Here is a 23,527-nt window from a genome sequence, read left to right on the forward strand (position 1 = left end):
ATCCCACTTACTTTCACTAGTTAAGAAATACTGTAACAAACGAACAAAAAAAGTTCAAGAGCTAATTAGACGAATCAAATTTTCATATTGCAAGGAGAATCATATTTTCCACAGTAACTAAAAGATCAAAAAGCAAGCCACTGGATGCTTAGAAGCACATTTTCAACCATGAGATAGTTTAAGCTCTGACTGGAGGTATATTTTCACTTTCATGAAGGCTATAACCTCTGCTATGGAGACCCAAAAGGAGAAATATTTGTCTAATAGAGTGTCATCTTTCTACTCCATGACCGGTAATGATTCACTGTGATTATATACTTCACTGTTTCCACCTAAGAATGATCTTAATTAGGTTTCATAGTAGTAAATTCTTGGACTAGAAAGAAAACATTGACAAGCAAATCAGCTCTAGAGTTGTAGAAATGCCTCCTTCTCAGATGTCTGGCTCTATAAATGGTATCACCTCTCTCCCATGCTGCTGGCAGGTGGGAGGCCTCCCTACAGGTGGTTTACCTTGTGTTTGGTTCCACAGTGGATTTAAAATGGGGTAAGTGATACTTTAGACAGGACACAGTGTCTCATGGACCTTAGCAATTGGCTTCAGTCTCATCTACCTTCCTTCCCTGGTCTTTCCCTGTGTTTAAATCCTAGACCTCTTATTAAACCCAATGGCAAATCTTTAAATGTGGAAGTGCAGCATTAGATATAGGACAGCAGAGATATCTTTTAAGGGCAAGACTTCAAATATCATGTTCTATAGGTTGTATGTCATCTGCATAATTTTAAAGCCACCACCCTTTCAGCAAACTTTTCAAAATCCAACCAAAGGACTCCATGAAGGTAATGATTTGATTAAGTAACCTCATTCAGTCTCTGCTGACATTCCAGTTTTTATTTTTATCTGGACATCTGTGAGAAACGTTATTAAGAGAACTTTGTCTTCTGGAAAACGTTCTTTCCCACCAGCCTATCTTTGCCATGCATTTTCCTCCCTGTTACTCTCTCCTATGTGTGGGGACCAACAAATCATGACATTCTCCCCGTTCCATATACGGCTAAGCGAATTCCAATTGCTCAAAACTGTTTCATATAAAATATAGCAGTAATGAACAAAAAGAACATAAAAATGAATGACACCCATAGTAATATTCACATTTTTAAAAAATGAATGCATTTTAATTATAATAAAAATATATACTACAGGTTGGACAGCCAGTAACTAAAATGAGCTCAGGAAAATGGCATTTTGTTGATTTCACTGTTCTCATTCTTGCTAACAAAATACCAATGTCTCCTGGAAAGTGTGAAAATGAGACAACCCACACACCTTTTCACAACTCTACATGAAATACCAGTGAGGATTGCATTATCCTAAATGGTGGAGTTCTAGAAGTTATAATGCTGACTGCATTGTTTTTGTTAAAGCTCTAGAGGTCGCTGCCTTTATTTTTATTTATTTATTTATTTATTTTTATTTTGTTTATTTGACAGAGAGAAATCACAACTAGGCAGAGAGGCAGGCAGAGAGAGAGGAAGGGAAGCAGGCTCCCTGCGGAGCAGAGAGACTGATGTGGGGATGGATCCCAGGACCCTGAGATCATGACCCGAGCCTAGGCAGAGGCTTTAATCCACTGAGCCACCCAGGCGCCCCAAGGTCGCTGCCTTTAAAAGACCTGAATTAACCATTGCTTGTCTAAGGCTCCTACTTTATTTCTTGGGGTCTCACTTCATATATGTTAATGTAGGCAAATATGAGTAACAATGTTATCAGAGCTACCCCGTGTTATGCACTGCCCAGGGTTGTCCATGGATCATAGCCACACTGGCCTTAGCACTGACATTTCTTTTAATACAAGTGAATAATAAGCTAGGACCATATTTATAAAATAGCAAAGCAAAGTCTGAGATGCACTGTTACTTAGAAAGATCAAGTCTTGTAATCTAGATAATTCAATCAAAAGACAAAGTTAGGGTAGTTATCTTTTGGGTTTTGTCTCAATTGCATACATTGTCTCTGAGGGATTCTTCAGCACACTAGTTACACCATGTTTTTTGCTCAAACTCCTAGATTATTTTTATTACTGTTTATGAAAAAAAAATTAAGTAAAATTTCTTCCTGGAAAATGTAAAATAAACCAGGTAAGAATTTTAAATCTGTATGTTCTTTATACCTATGACTCTTGTTAAATAAACAGCAACTGAAACATATAATACTAAAGGATATTTCTGTGATGAGAACATCTATCCAGCTAGATCAAAGGAAAATTTGGCACAGTAAAGAAACATGTCAATCAAAAAAAGCAGAAGAAAAATGGCACTGAAAGTGAGATGACATATATGGGTCCCAAAAATCTTTTGCCAAGGGCTTAGGAATCAAAGGTCTGTCAGAGCTTACCAGCCTTGCACTAGGCAAGGCCAAGAAAAGCCTTATTAAGCAAGAAAAGCTTATTAAGGACATTTATCTCCATGATGAAATTGTGATGAATATGTAGCAAATCTGCTAAGCAGTCTGGATGACCAAGGCAGTTTCGAAGTGCCTAAAGATTTTGTCTTGGTCTTTTACACAAGCCAGTTGGTGTATTTTAAAGCAGAGAGTTTATTAAAATCAAAGGAAATGCCTGGTAAAAAAAAGTAAACCACATTAATCCATTTCCTGTTAAAGATAAGTAAGTGACAAAAAGCTACTGGGTGTGTCTTTGCCAACTAGATTTGTATTTATAAGAGGTTTACTTCCTGTCTCTGCATTTGAATGGACAAAACAGCAGCTTATAACACTGGGGCTCACTGTACACAAAGTTCACCTCACCTTAACCCTCCTGCAAAGGGCACACTGAAAATGCCTGCCACTGAACCAAGATGCAGAGGAAAGCAAGACAATGCTGAGATATCACTGTGTTGCATGAATACTTTCTAATGAGATTATTTTAAGTTAAAAAATGATGTTATCTGGCTTAAAAAGAAAACATTATTTGTCAACTCAGTACATACAACAGATTTATGAGATGACAATATACACTGAGATATATTATACAGTCTTTGGTCTTTAACAGAAATGCAGTATGCCAAATATTCTAGCTGAGACTGTTTTCTCTCATGCCATATGTGGGTTATGAATCTTTAAGAAACAAAGGTACAAAATATACCTAATATTAAAATGATGCCAGGCATAATTATTCTTTGGATGTTCATGGAAGCACTTCAAAATTGTTCACATTTTTGGAGTCATTAATATCATTGCCAACTATAGGGATGCCAGTTGATAACACTCTGCTTAATAAAATACTAGATAATCATTTACAACATATGGATACTAGAAAACTAAAAATAATATAGTGTTCTAACTTTTTTGAAGCAAACAATAAGACACATATTACTTAAAGTAATATTGCAAACTAACACGTCAATGGGCTTTTTTTTTTTTTTTAAGAAAACAGTAAAAGCTATTAGTGGAAAATCAGCCTTCTTTCTGAAAAATATTCTGAACTTGTAATAAAAATAGGCTTTGCCATTTAATATAGGCCTCAGTATTTCATGAGGGTAGGGCTACTAATTTAAGGGGTTCTGTAACATAAGCTTCCAAGATAATGGCAGATTTTATTGGACCCATAAATTAAAGACAAAAAGAAAGAAAATACACATTCTAATTATTTCAAGTTTTGCATTTAACTCTATTTCTCACTGAAAACTTAACAGAATTAAGGAAATAAAAACTGATCACCTTTCTCCTTCTCAATAGCAGCATTTACTAATTGACTTCAACTTATGATATTTACCAGACATTACAGACCAAAATCATTTCTCTTAAGGAATACTGTTGGTGACTTTTATGTCTGATACGTAATTGCTAATCAAATGTATGAGCCATTTAGCTATTTGACATTTCTCTGAATATGGCCTGCTATTTAATTATTACACTTTCAGACAATAGCATTATTTTAAATTTTATTTTCTGGCCGTGTGGGATTTTTCTCTCTGACTGGGTTCCTTTAAAAATTATCCAGCTAGTTTTCAATTATTAGGGAGATGAAAATCAAATGAAAACAGTGTCAAATTATTACGATGATTTCTATACAAATCATTTCCATAACATTTCCAGTCATATGTTCTGATGTGGGAAACAGAGGTAGGAGAAAAATTATTAAAATTTCCTTACCCACAGACAAGACCTTAAAACAGGCAGAGTGACATTCCTCTAGCGACTCAATTACCTCCACCTGGCAGCTTTGCTAAAGGCAAAGGGCAATCCTAGCTTGACCGACCTTTACCCCCAACCAGGATCCTATAGGCCTACTTTAACAATGCCCTTGGAAACTTTATCTCTAATCCCTCCAAGACAGTGTTGACAATCATTCCCAAATGCCCACTGATGCACATCTAAAGGGTCTCACACAAAGGTTTTATTACCATTAATGAGTAACCTTTTTCCCAACAATGGCTAGCCCTTTGGTCCTAGCCCCAGGACCAGCAAGGTCCTGGAAAACTTGCTTCCAAAATTCCTTAGAGACTTGATGCTATTCCTGACTTCCTCCCACCTTGCAAGTATGTAATGGAGCACTCCTCACAAGCCCTGGGGAAGCAGCTCTTTCTGCCCACAAGTCCTGTCCCCATACTTTAATAAACCACCATTCTGCACCAAAGATGTCTCAAGAATTCTTTCTTGGCCATGGGCTCCGGACCCTAACCCCACTGAACCTCACTTATATTCTAAGACTTCATCAGTTCTACCCCTATATTTAGTTGTAACAGAAAACATAGCAAATGCTTTTAATCCTTAATTTTCTTAACCTTTACTACAGCAAAAATACATTTCTGAGATCTGTATTTCTATCTGTTTATTTCTTAACCACATGTTTTTATTACAAATATAATTGAAGTGCCTATAAAATACAGGAGGAGACAAAGGTAGCAAGTTTCAGTTGCTACATAAAATAATTTCCTAAGTTCTTATTCAGTGCTATCATACTACTTTTTTTCCAGAGATCTGATTTTCCAAGAAATGAACTGAGCCTTCACAAAATTGGATTTTTCTAACATAGACTCTGTTTTCCTTCACTCTCTGGGAGACCTAGCCTTAGAAAGAACAATACTAATGACAATGTAAGGTGTTACATTTTTCAGGGTGATTTCCAGTGTCTAAAGTAATTTAATTCTCATCATACCCTGGGGAGAAAACAAAATAGGTATCTTCCACATTTCCTTTTTATTCATAGACCATTAAAAGTACGCAAGAAAAAAGACAATGAGCTCCATACTCTTGATTTTAAAATACTTTACTCTATGTGCTAGGCATCACCTCTTCCTTTCCTTAGATCTCTCCCCCACCTCCTCCAACTTCTTTGAGGGGCTAGGACACTGATTTACATCATTATACCAACAGCCTCTAATGATCTTTGGCTTCCAGGTGTATTTGGCCAGTAGGCATTATCAACAGAAGATGGGAGGGAAGGAGAAGAATGAGGAAAGATCATGTGACCTCTGCCTCCCTCCCAGTGGTCCGCTCAGATTCGGTGAGTCCCTGGAGAGTAGTTAAAATTCATACTAGCAAGTCTGCTGTTGTATGGATGAAGAGCAGTGACACACAGGTTATTAGTCCCCTTGAAAGGAAATCCTCCTAATTTGACATGCTATTTATTTGCTGTTGGGACTCTGACAGACACGGTCTCATGGTGGTTACATCCATTCTCGCTGATATGAACCTCATCAATAAACTAATGTCATCTAAATGTACATATCCAATTCAGACTCCCCTGAACTCTGGTTCACTTACCCACTTAGTTATTGACATCTCTATCTGGAAGGCAATGACTTTACCAACATGACCATTCCTGATTCTCAACACTTGATTTCCACCATTCTGCCACCCAAAATGTATTCCTAACCAAATTATCTTCATCATGGTAAACTGGATGAAACCAGTTAGTTAGCAAAGTAAAAAAAAAAAAAACCAAAAAATCAAAAACAAAAAAACTAGGAGTTTCCCCTTGAGTCCTTCTTATTATCACCTATCATATCAAATCTATCAACAAGTCTTATATATTTGATTTCAGGAACACATTCAGTATCTGCCCAAAGCTGCTTTATGATCTCAGTCCAAGCTACATGATTGTGTGGCCTACACCACTGCAGTGGTATTAATTAAAACTACCTGATTGGGTGACTCCCCCTCCAGATCAGGCAGCCCTTGGGACTCACTGATAAGAGCATCAACAACACAAAGGATACCAAGCACCTGCCTATCTCTCACCCTATTCTAACCCATAGTCCGTCATTCCTAAGCAATAACACAGTGACCTCTAATTTGTTGAACCCGCCAAGATCTTTCACATTTCCCTGCCTACACAGGGGTTGTTTCTGTGTGGAATGCCTCCCGCACTCATTGCGCAAGCCTGGTTCCTTCTCTTCCATTCTCACTGGTAAAGGAAATCTCTCCCTCCACATTCTTGGCAGGACTTTGCATCATTTAATACACCACCACCAATATTTTACTTTATAGAAGTTCCCATGTTTCCTCAGAAACTCTGTGAGAAAAGAGGCTAATAAGACTTTCCTGAGTACTGGGGTGCCTGGGTGGCTCAGTGGGTTAAAGCCTCTGCCTTCGGCTCAGGTCCTGGGATCCCGCATCTGGCTCTCTGCTCAGCAGGGAGCCTGCTTCCTCCTCTCTCTCTGCCTGCCTCTCTGCCTACACTGTCAAATAAATAAATAAAATCTTTAAAAAAAAAAAAAGACTTTCCTGAGTACTGATTTAGTTTTCATGACTTAGTATAGTGTATTTATTCAACATGGTAGTTGAATAAAAACAAGTAACAAAAGAAGTTTGTTGTAAGAAAAGTTCAGTCATTGTGAAGACATTCAAATCTAAAATGGTATTTCTGGTAGAAATCTTTCTCTAGACTCTAAAACCTTCTTGAGATCAATCCAGTTCCAATTATTCTCATAACACAACAAGGAAAAGAGCAGTTCTAGGTGATATATTTACTGTCAGCTACCCTTGCCGCGCTCCCTATGTTCATAGATTCCCTCAAGGAGTTAAGTTATTAATAAAGATTTGCACTCTCCCGGAATAGCACTGCCACTAACCTGTTTATGACCAAGGCCAGGGAATATTCTCTATGCCTCAGTGATGTCCACAGGAAACTGGAATAATTATATCTGCCTTTAAGGTTTAGGAGGGGGGCACCTGGGTGGCTCAGTTGGTTAAGCGTTTGCCTCTGGCTCAGGTCATGATCCCAGAATCTGGCGATCAAGTCCCGCATAGGGCTCCTTGCTTGGCAGGGAGCCTGCTTCTCCCTCTTCCTGTCGCTCTACCTGCTTGTGCTCGCTCCCTCTCTCTGACAAGTAAATAAATAAAATCCTTTGAAAATTTTAAATAAAGTCTAGATACAGTAAATATTGAGTCTAAAGCATTTATTATTGTTATTTTCTATTTCTTAGTACAAGTGATTATTTAGTTCTCCTTTCACTGATAAAATATCGCTGCTTTCACCTGCAGAGTATTCACGTTAAAACAATAGCATGATGAATTAGATGTCAGCAAGCCGAATACCTATTCTTACTTTGACCATTAATTAGCTGTGTAAAATTGGAGTAAAGACATAATCTTTCTTTGTCCTAATTTCACTATCTCTAAAAATGAAAGTATTAGAACTTTTAGTCAGTTCTACCTGACAACCCTAATGAATGACTAAAGAAAAAACAGTTTCGCTATCATCTAGACAGATCATTTTATATTGAAAAAAAGTGTGGTGTGAGCTCCTTGCAATTAAGAAATGGACAGTTTCAACAGTGACAATATTTTCTAGAATTCTGGAAGAAATTCATATGTCTCAGAGCTCTGAGAAATAGAGAAAACTTGGGGAGCATTTGCTATAACCCACATTTGGCAGATGGTGAAGGTGAAAATTGACAGTTTCTACATGCCAAATCAAAACCAACTGCCCAGACTGCTGCATGATCAAATTTGTCATTTTGAGAAGGCGAAATATATCCTTTTCATGAAAAAAATACCAAGACATTAAGAAGCTGCCTTTTATTTGACTGGCAAAGAAACAGCTTTTTCCCTGAATTCCTGATATCATTTAAAAAGGAAAAAAAATAGCCTAAATATTAATACAAATAGGAACTGCTAGAGAAATAGCATACACAATGTAAACAATACTTATTCAAACCTTTACAATTATGATTCAAAAAATTATTTATATTACCAATCATGTGTCATAGGCCATTTGGGACAATAATAAATTTAGTTTTAATAGAAGTTAAGCAACTAACATTTAGGATTTACCCAGAGAGGGATAGTCTATAAAGATTGAGTAAGGGGCACCTGGGTGGCTCAGTCAGTTAAGGGTCTACCTTTGGCTCAGGTCATGTTCCCAGTGTCCTGGGACAGAACACCACATGGGGCTACCTGCTCAATGGGGAGTCTGCTTCTCCCTCTGCCCTGAACCTGTTCATGCTCTTTATCTTTCATTCCTTCTCACAAATAAATAAACTTTTTTTTTTTTTTTAAAGGAAGAGTTCCAGTGAAACCGTCCTTCGAACTGTCCTTTAAGGTCAAAATGTTCCAATAATAACTGCAACATGCTTGAGAATTTCAACAAAAAATAATTACATCCACAAAAACATATACTAGATAAAATAGTTCAGCTAACTCAAAAGTATGCATCAACAATACTCCCTTATACTTTTGGAAGTATGGCATTTTCAGGCAAGATAAGCTTAAGCACAGAAGTCATATCTCTCCTTTATCACAACTGAAAAATACAAAAATCAAAAACATCCAATGAGTCCATCTAAAATATAATACTCTTTCTTTTGAGGAGCTGCATGTAGTTCAGAATTGGTAAAGCTTGGGCAACCAGGGTGGCTCAGTCTGTTAAGCAGCCAACTCTTGACTTTGGCTCAGGTCATGATCTCAGGGTCCTGATTCTGAACCCAACATCAGGTTCAACACTCAGCAGCAAGTGTGCGTAAGGATCCCTCTCTCCCTCTCCATCTACCTTTCCCTCTGCCCACATGCCCTCTCTCTTTAAAATACGATTTTTTTAAAAGATTTTATTTATCTATTTTTCAGAGGGAGGGAGAGAGAGAGTGCAGGCAGAGGGAGAAGCAGACTCCCCACTGAGCAGGAAGCCCAATGTGGACTCAAACCCAGGACACTGGGATCCTGACCTGAGCCAAAGACAGATGCTTAAATGACTAAGCCACCAGGTGTCCCTCTAAAATAAATTTTTAAATCTTAAAAAAAAAAAAAAATTAGTTAAGCTTGTCCCAACTATTTGCACATGGATTTACACAATTTGAAATAAATAAATATAAGTAAATAATAATGAAGATCTTGATGTAAGCTTCATGCCCATAAAAGAAAAAGAAAGTGGTCTTCTTTTATGAAGACCAGTGAACTATGTATCACGTGAGCATAAGGGGTGAATAGTTCAGCACACAAGGAGTGGGCATTTATTTTTAATTTGCAATCAAGCTATAAATCAGTTGTGTATGGAAACAGTTTAAAGGTATCTTTTTTCCCCATAATGACACTGATTCTTGACCTGTGTTCATATAAATGTGCACTACCATTTCAAATGCGTCATTAGTAAGTGGTGGACAGGATCCCAGCAGGCCTCCTCACCAACCACTAATCAATGGGCAGTATGTCCTAGGAAGAGCTTCTTGAGTCATCAGACCAGGAGACAGAATGGCTTCAAACATCAATACTATCTGGACCAACAATAAGCACAGGATTTTTTCCTACTTGGTCTCAAGAAGCTTGGAGATCAGGGGGTGAAAACCAACGAGAATCAATCAGTCCATTTATGATGTAGAGAATGTGATTCTCAGTGGCTCTGGAACCTCTAAAGGAAGAGTAACATAGATCCTGGAGGACCTAATGGACAAGATGAATAGGTAAATTGGTGTCCTCTATATTCTGAGCCACAAGCCCTTTTGATTTGTAGTTAAGGCAACTGTAGAAAGAACGGCTTCTTCCCAATGCCTCAGCAGAGGACTGATAACATTGCAGCCACAAGTGTGCCAATATTTTCACTGAAAAATCAGTGATTTTAACAGCCAGAACTGAGCTTTAGGTATCAATCATAAACAGAAAAAAAAAAAAAAAAGAAGAAGAAAAGAGGGGGGTATCTAGAGAGAGGAAAAAGAAACAAAAATGGATTTTTACCCAAATATAGCTGCTCAAGAAGACAGAGGATGTTTTGATCTAAAAAAAATAATAAAAATACTCTAGTAAATTCAAGTTCAACCCTCAAAAGTCCCGGAAATAAGAACATAATTTTTAAACTAAATGATTCAGTAGATGATTGAAGAATGAGATAATAATTGTTGAGTGGCTTGGAAGTTAAGGTTGAAGAAATACATTAAATCATATAATAAAAAACACACAGGACAGGAACCATTAAGGAAAAGTTAGCGTATTTGGAGGAGACACTCAGGTCTTTGTTACAACAGATCTATCAGTCTTCATGTCTGTTAGAAGACAGTTAAACATCTTTGAACTTCAAATTCCACAATGCAAAATGAGGAAAATAAACTGTGATGGTTAATGAATAATGAAATAATACACTTAACACAGGTTTTGGAGATCCAGCTTACAGTATGACCTTAACAAATGTTAGATTTTAATGATAAACATGAGTCCAGGTGGATTTTAATTTACAGAGATCTCATGAGACTAAATAGAAGAGAATAATTAAGAGTCAGAGATGTTTATGCTGTAATCACAGAGTTCAAAACCTCTTCTGAATTTTAAGGTGTCATATTTTATGTTAATGGAGTTTTAATAGAGGCAAAATATTTGTAGAAAATTTAATCTTTGAGCATTTTCCTTTAAAATCCTAAGCTCCAGTGACCTGGTCTGAAGAAGTTAGAAGATGGTCATTATGATCACATAAAATCAACTCCTGAGTTAACATTCTATGGGGATTAAAAAGTCTTCTGGCAATATACATCTTGTTACCCATTTTCACAGTTTATGTCAGTTAGAAAATGCAAATATATTCATTGACACAGACAACATCTACAGGAGATTAAAATATATTTAGGTTTTAAGAAGAAACATCCTTCCTGGAAGGCACAATTTATAATATGTATGTACGTATCAGTGAATACAGGGAGCAAACCTCTTGATTTACTTACTACCCTGATAAAGATGATGATGGTGAAAACAATGCCTTCACCAATATAGCACTCTGCAGTTTGCTAAGTGGTTTCACATGCCTTCTTGCATCTGAAATTTACAAAGACCTTGTATAGTTAGCATCGGAAATGTCATTTTTACTTAACAGATTAAGAAATTGAGTATCCAAAGGACTAAATAGCTTATAAAATGATATATGACTAATAAATTGCACATGTGGATTTTGCAATGAGATATCTGACTTTTGGCCTAAAGCTTTAAAAAAAATCCTTATTATTATTTTTTTAAGATTTTATTTATTTATTTATTTTATCAGAGAGAGAGAGAGAGAGAGCAAGCAAGCACACGCAGGGGAGCGGCAGGCCAGAGGAACAGCAGGCAGAGAAAAAAGCAGGCTCCCGACCAAGCAAGGAGCCTGCTGCGGGACTCAGTCCCAGAACCCTGGGATCATAACCTCAACTAAAGGCAGATACTCAACTGACTGAGCCACCCAGATGTCCCTCATGATATTTCTTCTATTTCCTGGTTTAATTGCTTACATATGCTTTCACTGAGGGTTTTTTTGTTGTTTGTTTTTGATTTTGGTTTTGGTTTTTTTGGGCAAATCAATGAATTAGCTTTTTTTCAGTAATCATTTTAGGATTCTAAGAAGACTTTTTCTAACATACCAAATATTTTAAAGAGATAAAATGGATATTTGGGAAACACTTATTTTTATTTTTTTATTTGCAATTTTGTAAATGTGTAATAAGATTAAATATCCCAATGCCAGTTCCTTCTGATTTGTCATGTTCTATGGAATATTGTAAAAGAAAAGATTGTGATCAGATTTCACTAAAATACACAGCACAAGTGTAGCTATTTTTTCATGCCAATTTATTTAAGGTATGAATCCAAGAACTCATATAGTTATATTTATACTTAGAGTGAATTTTAAAGAACTTCTTTTTTATATAAATATCAAGAAGGTAAGGATGTGCTGGGGTGCCTGGGTGTCTCAGTCAGTTAAGCATCCCAGTTTAGGTCTTGGGATTGAAACCCATGGGCTCCTAGCCTAGCAGGAGTCTGCTTCTCCCTCTTCTTCTGCCCCTCCCCCGGCTCATGCATGCCCTCTCTCTCCCTCTCTCAAATGAATAAATAAACCCTTAAAAGTAAGATAAAATAAAATCTTTAAAAAAAAAGAATGTAAGGATGTGCTAAGAAAGATCAAGCCCTTGATGATAACTGAACACTTTTAATGATTATTCCATAGCTTTTTATTTCAGAAGACATATTAGTTATGCTGCTTATAGAAAAAAAGCTAATACTTACTGACCATAAGACAGATATTTGTATAGATTCATTAATTTATGTTATTTCTAGAAAATCTTAAAAGGTTTTCTAGTATTATCTTTTTTTCCAAATGAAGAAAGTAAAACTCAATGAGAAAAGTGCCTTGTCTAGGGTCACACGCTCTGGCAAATCCCAGGTCCTTTTCTTTGTAATTTTCTCTGCAACTTCACCTGTCAGAATTATCTTACCAATGAGAATAACTTGTACCTGTTTTGAGAACAGACATATCTTTACTCTCCTTTAATCTCTTATAAAATTAAGGAGGACTTAGTTTTAGTAGATGGGATAAACATGTATGTTGACTATATTAATATAAAAATTGAAAATATGAATATTTATAAACATACTCATTTTAAGAAGAAATAAAATGATATGCAATTAACATGAATTTGAATCCAACTAAAGGTTATATCTCTTAAGATTATTTAACAGAGATAAAAGGTATCCTTTCCATGGTTTAGGTCTGGTCCCAATAAAGAGGACTTGTGTCACGTAATGGTTGATTTTCATAACACTGACCAAATTCAGATTATACCAAAAGGTCCAATTTGACTGCATGAAAACACTGTGAGACTTAAAGTACGAAGGCAATTTCTTTCTTTTCCAAATCAGAAATATTGTCTTTTTGGGGCACCTGGGTGTATCAGTTGGTTAAGGGTCTGCCTTCTGCTCAGGTCATGATCCCAGGATCCGGGATCGAGCCCAGCATTGGGCTCCTTGCTAAGCAGAGAGCCTGCTTCTCCTTTTCCTCTGTCTGCTGCTCCCCCTGCTTGTTCTCATTCTCTCTCTCTCTCTCTCTCTCTCTACTATCTCTCCCTCTCTGTCAAAAGAATAGTCTTAAAAAAAAAGAAAAAGAAAAGACAAAAAGAAATATTGTCTTCTATTTCATTAATGAAAAGAAAAAAAATAATCCTGAAACCACTAAAAACACTAAAAGGAAGAAATCCACTAACATCCCTAAAAGTTACCACCACCACTTTAAAACTAGAATGTTTTAGCTTCTGCACATGAAGGGAACAATCAACAAAACTAAAAGGCAGTCTATGGAATGAGAAAAGATATTTGCAGATGACATATCTAATAAAGGATCAGTATCCAAAATATATAAAGTACTTATAAATCTCAACACCAAAAAACCAAATAACCCAATTAAAAAATGGGCAGATGACATGAACAATCATTTCTCTAAGAAGACATCCAGATTAGGGGCGCCTGGGTGGCTCAGTGGATTGGGCCGCTGCCTTCAGCTCGGGTCGTGATCTCGGGGTCCTGAGATCGAGCCCCGCGTCGGGCTCTCTGCTCCGCGGAGAGCCTGCTTCCTCCTCTCTCTCTGCCTGCCTCTCTGCCTGCTTGTGATCTCTCTGTCAAATGAATAAATAAAATCTTTAAAAAAAAAAAAAAGAAGAAGACATCCAGATTAAAAAAGAAACAAAAACAAAACATGCAGATAGCCAACAAACACATGAAAGGATTCTCACCAGCACTTGCCATCAGGGAAATTCAGATCAAAACAATGAGAGATCACCTCGCACCTGTCAGAGTGGCTAAAATCAACTATATAAGAGACAACACATGTTGGCTAGGATGTGCAGAAAAAGAACACCAGGGCACTGTTGGTGGGAATGTAACTGGTCAGCCACTGTGGAAAATAGTATGGAGATTCCTCAAAGTTAAAACTATGATCCAGCAATTGCACTACGGGTTTTGCCTAAAGAATACGAGAACAATAATTCAAAGGGATACATGTATCCCAATGTTTATGGCCCCACTACTTAACAATAGCCAAGACAGAGACACAGCCCAAGTGTCCCCTGATTGGTGAACAGATAAAGAAAAAGGGACACACACACACATAAACACACACACACATAAACACACACACATACACACACACACACAATGGAATAGTATTCAGTCATAAGAAGAATGGAATCTTGCTATTTGCAAAAGACATGGACGGATCTGAAGGGTATAATGTTAAGTGAAATAAGTCCGTGAAAGAAAAATACCATGTAATTTCACTATTATGTAGATTTAAAAACAATAAAACAAATGAGAAAATGGAAGAGAGAGAGAGACAAATTAAGAAACAGACCATTAATTATAGAGAAAAAAACCTGAGGATCACCAGAGTGGGGAGGAGTGATGAAATGGGTTAAACAGGTGATGGGGATTAAGGAGGGCATTTGTGATGAGAACCTGGTATTGTATGGAAGTGTTGAATCCCTATATTGTACACCTGAAACTAATAAAACACTGTATGTTAACTGGAATTAAAACAAAAACATTAAAAATAAATTTTATCATGAAATAAATAGAATCGGTACTTTTAAAATTCTTAAAATTTTTAAGAGTTCAAGTAAAATTTACTTTTAAATTTACTTTTTAGATTTTATTTGTTTATTTGAGAGAGAGCCTACATGCAATAGAGTGAGAGAGAGCATGAGGGAGGCCAAGGAGCAGAGGGAGAGGAAGTAGCAGACTCCCCACCAAGCAGGGAGCCTGGAGCAGGGACCAGGGCTTGATCTCAAAACCCCAGGATCAGATCATGACCTGAGCTGAAGGCAGAGGCTTAACCAACTGAGCCACCTAGGTGCCCCATGAATCCAAGTAAAATTTAGAAAGAACTGATGCTCTTGATAGAAGTATACATATTTCTCCACCGTACACATCTCCCAGAGTTTTCAAAATGTCATTTTTAGAATCTTATCGAAGCCTAAACTGGTCAAAACGTGCACTGAATTATTATATCTTTGAAGTTATTCTCAGTATTTTGTCTAGTTGAATTAATAGACTTTAATATGCTTGTGAGTAGAAGATAATGGTTATTATATATGGTAGGAGCCTGAGTTCACCTGGAAAATCAAAGGATGCTGAACGTAGAATACTAAAGCTAGAAAAGAGAAATCTTTAGGGAAGCCTGACACTGTCTCCCAGCATTGATGTATGTAAATAGAGAGAAAGATACTGGACCAGGGTGAGATAGTGGGCACAATGAAAAGCACAAAGTCCAAAAAAAGATTGGACCGGACCAGATCTCAATTAGCTTCCTACCTTTTGCACTCAATGTAACCTGAGGCAAGATATTTAATCTTTCTGATTCTCAGTCACTTCATCTGCAATATGAGGGGATGCTTAGCATGACCTGCTTTCACGCAGAGATCAGATTTAAGAGGCATGATATTTTGAATTATTGTCCAGCAAATGTTCCCGCCCTCCTGCTCCCCTGTGTATGGAGTGTCCATCCTTGCTCCACTTATGCTTAGCTGGGCCATATGATATGCTTTCACAACGGACATTTGGTGAACTGATGCAAGCAGAGACCTTAAACATGCCTGCATTCTTCGGCTTGTTTGTCATGCTCCAGCCATCAGGAAAACATGAGCCTGACAGATGCTGCCCCTTCTGCCCCAGGAGGCACGGGTGAGAAACAGACCTGACCTAACCTGAGTCTGGAGAAAGGCTCAGCCCAGAACAGATAGGGTGACTATGGTTCATCAGCAGAACATAAATGTAAAAATAATGGCTTATTGTTGTAAGATCATTGCAAGTCACTGCCTCCATAATGCAGAGTTCTTGGGGCAATAGTTGATTAACAGAAGATCAGTGGAAAAAGACTAAATCGATGCAGACACTGGCTTTCTAACCATTTAGAGCTTCCCAAATACTGGAATAGGCTGCCTCTAAAAATCAAATGTTTCTACCATGTGAGGTGCTCCAGCAAAACACAGAAGAAATGCTGATGGACTAGGGACACTGCACCAGAGACTCCCACATTCAGAGGAGGAGAGTATCTTAATCCCAGATTCTGTCAATCTATGAGTGTGTGTGTGTGTGTGTTTTAGTACAAAGTTAACTTACCAAACTTCTAACATTGTTTTGAACATTATAAATTGAAATACTAAAAATGGAAAAATGGATGTCATCCTAAGTAGGGTACTAAATACATAATTATCAGGTATCTACTCAGAATAGTCGATTCATCACACTGTTAAGAGCAAACTACATAATTATTTTAATGGGAGGACTTTATGCCAAGTACAATAACAAACATTAGCTAATTTTCAGATTCCATAATTAAGAATATGTTCTGAAATTGACACAATGTCTTTTCTCCAAATACTTCTTCCTAACATAGTGTCTACTGATTTATAGAATAAAAGGTATAACAGTCAATACCATATTTATTAAAATGTAATTATAGACTCACAGTCCAAAGACAGCTTTGCAAAGTCAAACCTGATACATGTTTAACCATCTTAGGAGTGTTTTTTTCTTTTCCCAAAGAAACGGTTTTGAAATGTGAGTCAGAATTCAAAACTTACAAAGATTTGGCACCAGGATAGTATCATAAAGAATCAAGGGATGCATAAAATAAGGATAAATTAACTAGCAATACTTTGGATAAGGACATTTAGAAAGATAAATTTTAAATTATTATATATTAAATGCCTAATACATGAAGTATTATTTACTGTGGGGCTCAGAGTGAAATTTTAAAAACATGGATTATAGGGCCAAAGGGGCAGAAATAATAATTTTATAAATTGGACAAAATAGTAATCATTCCAAAATGCTGCAATGTTGGCTCAGGCCTTCAGAAAGGGAGATGCTACCATAGCTTCCAACCTAAATTGCTTCACTCTAATTCCCAGCCTTAATAAGTCATCCTGTTCTTCTTTATGTATTTCAGGAAAATTAATACAGTTTCAGAGGTCTGAAGACCTTAAAGTTATCCTAAAATGTCAGCATATGTAATTGGTGCTTAATATTTATTGAATTAAATGTTACTAGAACATACATTTCATCTTCATCCTACAATACCCAGTCCTGCAATTTTTCCTTTATTGTCCAATTTCTCTACTACTTCGGAGGCTTCCTGCTGCCAAACAATGAGCAATGCCTATGAGTTGCATAATTGGGTACAGTTCTGAATGCACATATTTCTGCAAGTCACTTAACCTCTCTGACCCAACCTTTCACTTACTGCCTAATGGATGGAACCGAATATCAAATATTTTTAAGAGTAACTTACTGAACCAAAAAATAAAGGGTGCTGCACTATAAATAAAGTATGAAATAAACATCCATGAGGCCATACTAATATAATCAGTGATTAAATAACTAAACAAGGAGGAGAAAAGAAAATCACTCATGAAGAATAATTCCAAATAATTTTTATAGATAGTCTTTCTTCAAGGAGGTGGAACCCAACTCCCTGTAGTGAATTCCTTCTAAGAGTGTAAAATAGAAAAGGGCAGGTGGAGAGGTAACTGTATGAGAGAGAAACCTGACAAACACCACCTGAGCCAGGTGACCAAGGTCAACATCAACAGTAATAAGCCGTGTTGATCTTAGGCATATTGGCATGATTTGATGAAGATGACAGCTTACCCCCACAATCTTTCTCTTTAAAACCCATCACCCCAATTTAATCCTAGGGAGAAACATCAGACAGACCCCAATAGAGGGACATCCTATACTACAACTGACCAGTATGCCTCAAAACTGTCAAGGGCATCAAGAAACAAGAGAGTCTGAGAAACTACCACAGTCAAGAGAAACCCGAAGAAACATAATGAGTAAATGTAATGTGTGTGGTATCCTGGGTAGGATCCTTTACAGAACAGCAGATGAAAGGGGCACCTGGGTGGCTCAGTGGATTAGGCCGCTGCCTTCGGCTCGGGTCGTGATCTCAGGGTCCTGGGATCGAGCCCCGCATCGGGCTCTCTGCTCGGTGGGAGCCTGCTTCCTCCTCTCTCTCTGCCTGCCTCTCTTCCTACTTGTGATCTCTCTCTCTCTCTGTCAAATAAATAAAAAAATAAAAAAAAAAAAAACAGCAGATGAAAGCTAAAGGAAACCCAAAAAAACTGTAGACTTAAGTGAAAAATAGTGTGTTAATATTGGTTCATTAATTGTAACAAATATGCAATGATGCTAATCTAATGAAGGGGGAAACCTGGTATGAAGTATATGGGAACTCTCTGTACTCTCCCTGGACCTTTTCTGTATATTTAAAGCTATTCTAAAAAAATGAAGCTTATTTTTAAAAAAGAAATGTATGTAAGATTTTTCTAGGCTACAAAGTGATCTGCAAGCTGAGAGCTATGATCACGATTCGTTCATTTATTCTTTTCCCCAGTCTTGGGTAGGATTCCCTCATGCCAAATACAGCATCTATTAAGGAAAGTTCTTACCAGATTATTTGGTCAAGGTTTAGAATGCCTCCTTTACTCCTTCATATCACTGTCTAACTAAAAAGGCAGACAGATGTAGTCTAGTCTATGTTTAGTATACATATCCCCCCTTTGTCTTATTGTTCTATATTGATCTGTAATCATTTGTATCCATTCTCACATATCCCACTAGATTTTAAGCTTCTTGATGGCAAAGATAGGACTTGATTCTAAACAATTCTCATATCTTTTATCCTAGTATGAGCTCTCAGTAGGTTTCTCAAGATTCATAAAAGCTTATTACTCCAAAAATAAGTAAATAAATATAAAATGATAAACCAAGGCAGAGTTTCATCTGGAAGAAAAGAACCACATATAATTTCAGGCATACTGAAATAGATTAGTAGGAAAATCCAGCCTCTATCCCAAAAACTTCCTACACTTTCATTACAAACTTTATTATAGAGTTCACGGTATCTACTAGCAAAGCACAGCATAGATTCCCTCTCGGGAATGCTTGCCAGGTGCATGAAGTAAATCAGTGCACAGGGCAGGGTCAGACATTCCAAGCCCAAGGTGCTAATTCGGGCTGTCAGCTGTGCCACTCGTTAATTTTAAGGATATGCAAAGACCTCCATGACTGACCTTAAATGCTACTTTTTATTAAAAATGTCTTCAGTGTTTTAATATAAGCAATTATTGTTTAATGAGTTTCAATGGGAAAGTCAGAATTAAGGTAAGAAGCAACATCAAGCTGTTGCTAGTAATATCAGTTATAAGTAGGGTTATTATAAGCTCCATCTCATAACTTCTGGGAGGTAAAGGGGAGCTATAAAGAAGGCTTTCGCTGTGAAGAGGGGCCCTGTTACTGTACAAAAAAAATCATTCAACCTGCTAGATGACATTAAGTTGCCTCAAAAGAAAAAGCAAGGAGCCTATGTTTTTGCACCTCTTGGATGGAAAGTGGGTGAAAGGTCAAAGGATAGTGTCCTATGACATTACCCAGGAACCTAGCTACCTTTTTTTTATTATTATTATTTAAGTTTTTCATATTTTGAATGCAAAAGGATATGGGCTTGCAGAGTTTTTCTCTTGGAATGATGGTTGGTTGTCCACTCAGATACACTCTATATAGATACATATTTTATTGGCAAATTCAGTCTATTTAATGTTCTACTCTAAATCTCCAAGGTGGTTCCAACAGTGCACTAAATATTGTCCCATTAAAGTTATCTCGATTTTATCAATTAAAGTTTATTAAATTTAGAATATCAGTCCAAATATCATTTCCTCAAGGTAGTCATTCCTGACCCCTTAAGCTAGGACATTCATGGTGGTAGCATCCTGCATTTCTCTCTCACATATTCATTCACATCTTACATTTTCACTTGTATGATTATATGTCTAATATTTCTCTCCCTCACCAGATTATAAACTCCACGGGGGCAGGGCCATAACTGTTTTGTATCCTCTGTCCCTGGCACAATATTGGGAACATAAGAGGCCCTCAATATACATTTATAATATGTCCCTTGAGGAAAGGGAATGTACAGAAATGTTGTCTGTTGTACATAGTGTCTCTCATTGAGCAAATTTAAGAAGAGGTTAAATGTTAGAAAAGTTTCCTTGGTAATTCTGGAATCAAAAACAATGATTTAGCCATATAAATTAAATATTATATATAATCAAGTGAAAAGATAAAATATGAGACCTTTAAAAAGAATGAAATCTTTTTTTCATTTGTTCATTTGTTCATTTTTTCACATGTCACATTTGTGACAATGTGGATGGGCCTAGAGGGTCCTCTATGAAGTGAAACAAGTCAGAGAAAGATAAGTAACAAAACTAAATAACAAAAAAGAAACAGGCTCATAGATACACAGAATGAACTGGTGGCTGCCAGAGGGCAGGATGTTGGGGGATAGGCAAAAATAGGTGAAGAGGATTAAAAGGTGCAAAATTCCAGTTATAAAAGAAATAATTCATGAGGATGAAAAGTAAAGCATAGGGAATACTTAATAATATTGTAGTAATTTTGTATGCTGACAGAGGGTAACACACTTAGTACAGTGAACATTTCCTAACATATATAACTGTCAAATTACTATGTTGTATACCTGAAACTACTATAACATTATATATTTCAATTAAACATTTATATTTTTAAATTAAGAATATTAACAGATAAGGATAGATCTGTTATGATTGAATCAGCTATGCCTGCTTCTACTTAGAAAGTATTTTCCAGGTAAATCAACTTTTTTTCCTAAATTAACCAACTGTCACCTACCCTAAGAGTGGGCACAGGCTTTCCTCAGATCTTTCATTATATGACAGTCTCTGGTGTGGGATTCTCTGCCTTTTAAGACATTTTTGCTCACTCCTATTTAATGTATTTATTGAGGACTGCTGATCTCATTGTCTCTAGGCCCATTTCTGAGGTCTTTCAGGGCATTTGGTTTGTGCCCTTGTTCCTGCTTCAGGATTGAATGCACCATTTCTCTGTAGTGAGCTGGTTGAATGCCAGCACCTCAAATTCCAGGGACTTCAGATCATACAGACCAAATCCTGAAGGAGTAGAATCCCAAGAGCCTAGAAGTTACCTCATACTACCTCACATTCAAATACCCTCTAGTGTATAATTTACTATGCTTTATAAGGCTTTCACATTTTAGCTTATTTCACTTTATAAAGTGAATTTTATTGTTCCTCTTTTGTCTTTTTTAAAATAAAAGTCGGGGAGGAGAATTCTAGATCTTTTCAGAATCTGCGTCTTCCCAAGAAGCCCCATGTTTAGAATTTCTTCTAACATTCAGTGCTGTCTGGGAGAACAGAGGTTCTAAAGGTGGGCCTTTCTAAAAAAAGAATCCATAAGTATAGAATGTACTAAGGAGTGAGAGAACAAGTTGTTCAGTCTGGTTACTTTAAAAGCCTTATTGACTGATGGAAGAGTCAGAGCCAACTCAAAAGACATATGGCAGGAATTCTACATACAAAAAGTAAGTACAGTACACTGCTCTATATTAAATGAGCATTTCTCTGTGTCTACTAAGTGGTCAAGAGCAAGGGGCTTTCAAAAAGCTGTGGTAAGACCACATGTTACGGTGCTCTGTCATTCATTTAAACTACTTACTGACATCTGATCATAAAAAGACAATTTACAGATGGGATCATAATGGTTGAAAATAATTTGAAAAGATTCTAACATTTACTCATATAGATAGAAATGCAAATTCAAATGTCAACATATTAATTTTCACCCAACAGAATGGCAAATTTAAAGAATGGAGTATGCCAAAAGTTATCCAGAATGTGAGAAAATGGAAATCTTCATGCACTGGTGAAGAAAGTATAAATTCAAATAGACAGTTTGGAGAACAGTCAGGCAGTACTTAATGAAATTAAAATTGTGAAAACCTTCTACTCAGCAAACTCATTAAGTCAATAGGAGACATGTGCGAGGACTTTATTATACTACCCCACGTAGTATCTTCTCCCTGAAAGCAATCTGTGGGTCCGTCTCCAGGATATAAGTAGGTAAAAAATGTTAGATCTCTAGTATGGAATACTATGTGGTACCTGAGAGTACTGAACTATAAGTATATAAATAACATGGAAGGAAAAAAGGTGATAAGCATAACAAGTCTGTAGCACAATACTGTTTGCATGAATTTATAACATACAAATGTGTTACCTATTTTATGGGGGTATTTTTGTCTTTTAAAAATCCTTCACACATATTCTCCACTCACCTCTATGCCACAGGAGCCTGAGCTGAGCGGATTATTTCAAGTGGCCTCCTTGCCTCTGGCTTCTGCTTAAATAAAGTCAATGAGAGGCACCAACAGGAGATGGGAGAGTGGAGAAAGAGAGCTCGGGGTGTTTGTCCCCAAGTCAGCTGCCTATGAAGTCCCTGAGTTGGCAAAGTCCTTGAGTTGGTAAAGTCCCTCTTCAGGAAAACACAGATCCTGGCAGACACCTCTGTCCTCACACTCACCTTCTCTGAGACCAAATGAGTGCTCCCATCCTCTATCCTTTGCCCCTTCAGATAGCACCCAATGGTATACTGCACGCAGGCTCATGCTGTTTCCCTGCATCCTTCCCAAACTGTGGAAATAATCCATTTATTAAGTTCCCTTCAGATTATCTACTTTCAGTGATGGATATATCCTGCTGAGGAACTCGCTGGTAGGAAGTGGTATAATTAAATTAACTTCTGTCATGAAGTCCAAGAAAAATGGAAGAAAAGAAGAGGGAGAGAACAGGGTGGGGGTGTGGGGAAGGAAGAATTTCACTCAGTGTTAGGTAGGCAGTGGCTGAGTAGTACAGTAGTTAAGCTGTCTTTTGACTATAATGCCATGGTTTTCATCTTGAGTATCCAATTTAATAAACATGCACGATGTCTCTTCTCTATAAAGCAGAGATTACGACTGTTATCTACCTTCCGGAATTCTTGTACAGATTAAATTTGATATGGTAGGCAAAGTACTTAGTACATAATCAGCTGGTACTGTCATTTGGAAAGTATCATGGGACATGACCATACATGAGATTAGACAGACAAGTGGGTTCAGCTTGTAAACAACTTTGAAAATTATGACAAGGAGTTACCCTGTCAGCTGTCTGCAATCAGTGAGGGGGAGGTCATGGAAAGATTAGGATTTGTGTTTTAGAAATAAATCTGAGAGTGGTATGGGTTTGAAAGGAGTTGTTAAGACCAGTTAGGAGACTGCTAGCATAGCCATGGAGAGGAGAAGCCAAATTCAAGGACAAACACAGAGCAGAATTTAAGACTGATTATTGATGGGGTATGAAAAAGGAGGAAGAGACAAAGTCAATGACTATGCCGAAACTAGCTTGTGGATCTGGTTGG

General features: G+C 37.1%; 1 protein-coding gene across 1 annotated transcript in view; it reads right to left on the reverse strand.

Annotated features, from left to right (window-relative positions):
• The window catches only part of SNTG1 (syntrophin gamma 1), a 1,017,962-nt gene that overhangs the window by 973,788 nt on the left and 20,647 nt on the right, over nt 1–23,527 (reverse strand). The window lies entirely within an intron of this gene.

This window comes from Meles meles, chromosome 1 (assembly GCF_922984935.1).
Source record: "Meles meles chromosome 1, mMelMel3.1 paternal haplotype, whole genome shotgun sequence".
Lineage (NCBI taxonomy): Eukaryota > Metazoa > Chordata > Mammalia > Carnivora > Mustelidae > Meles > Meles meles.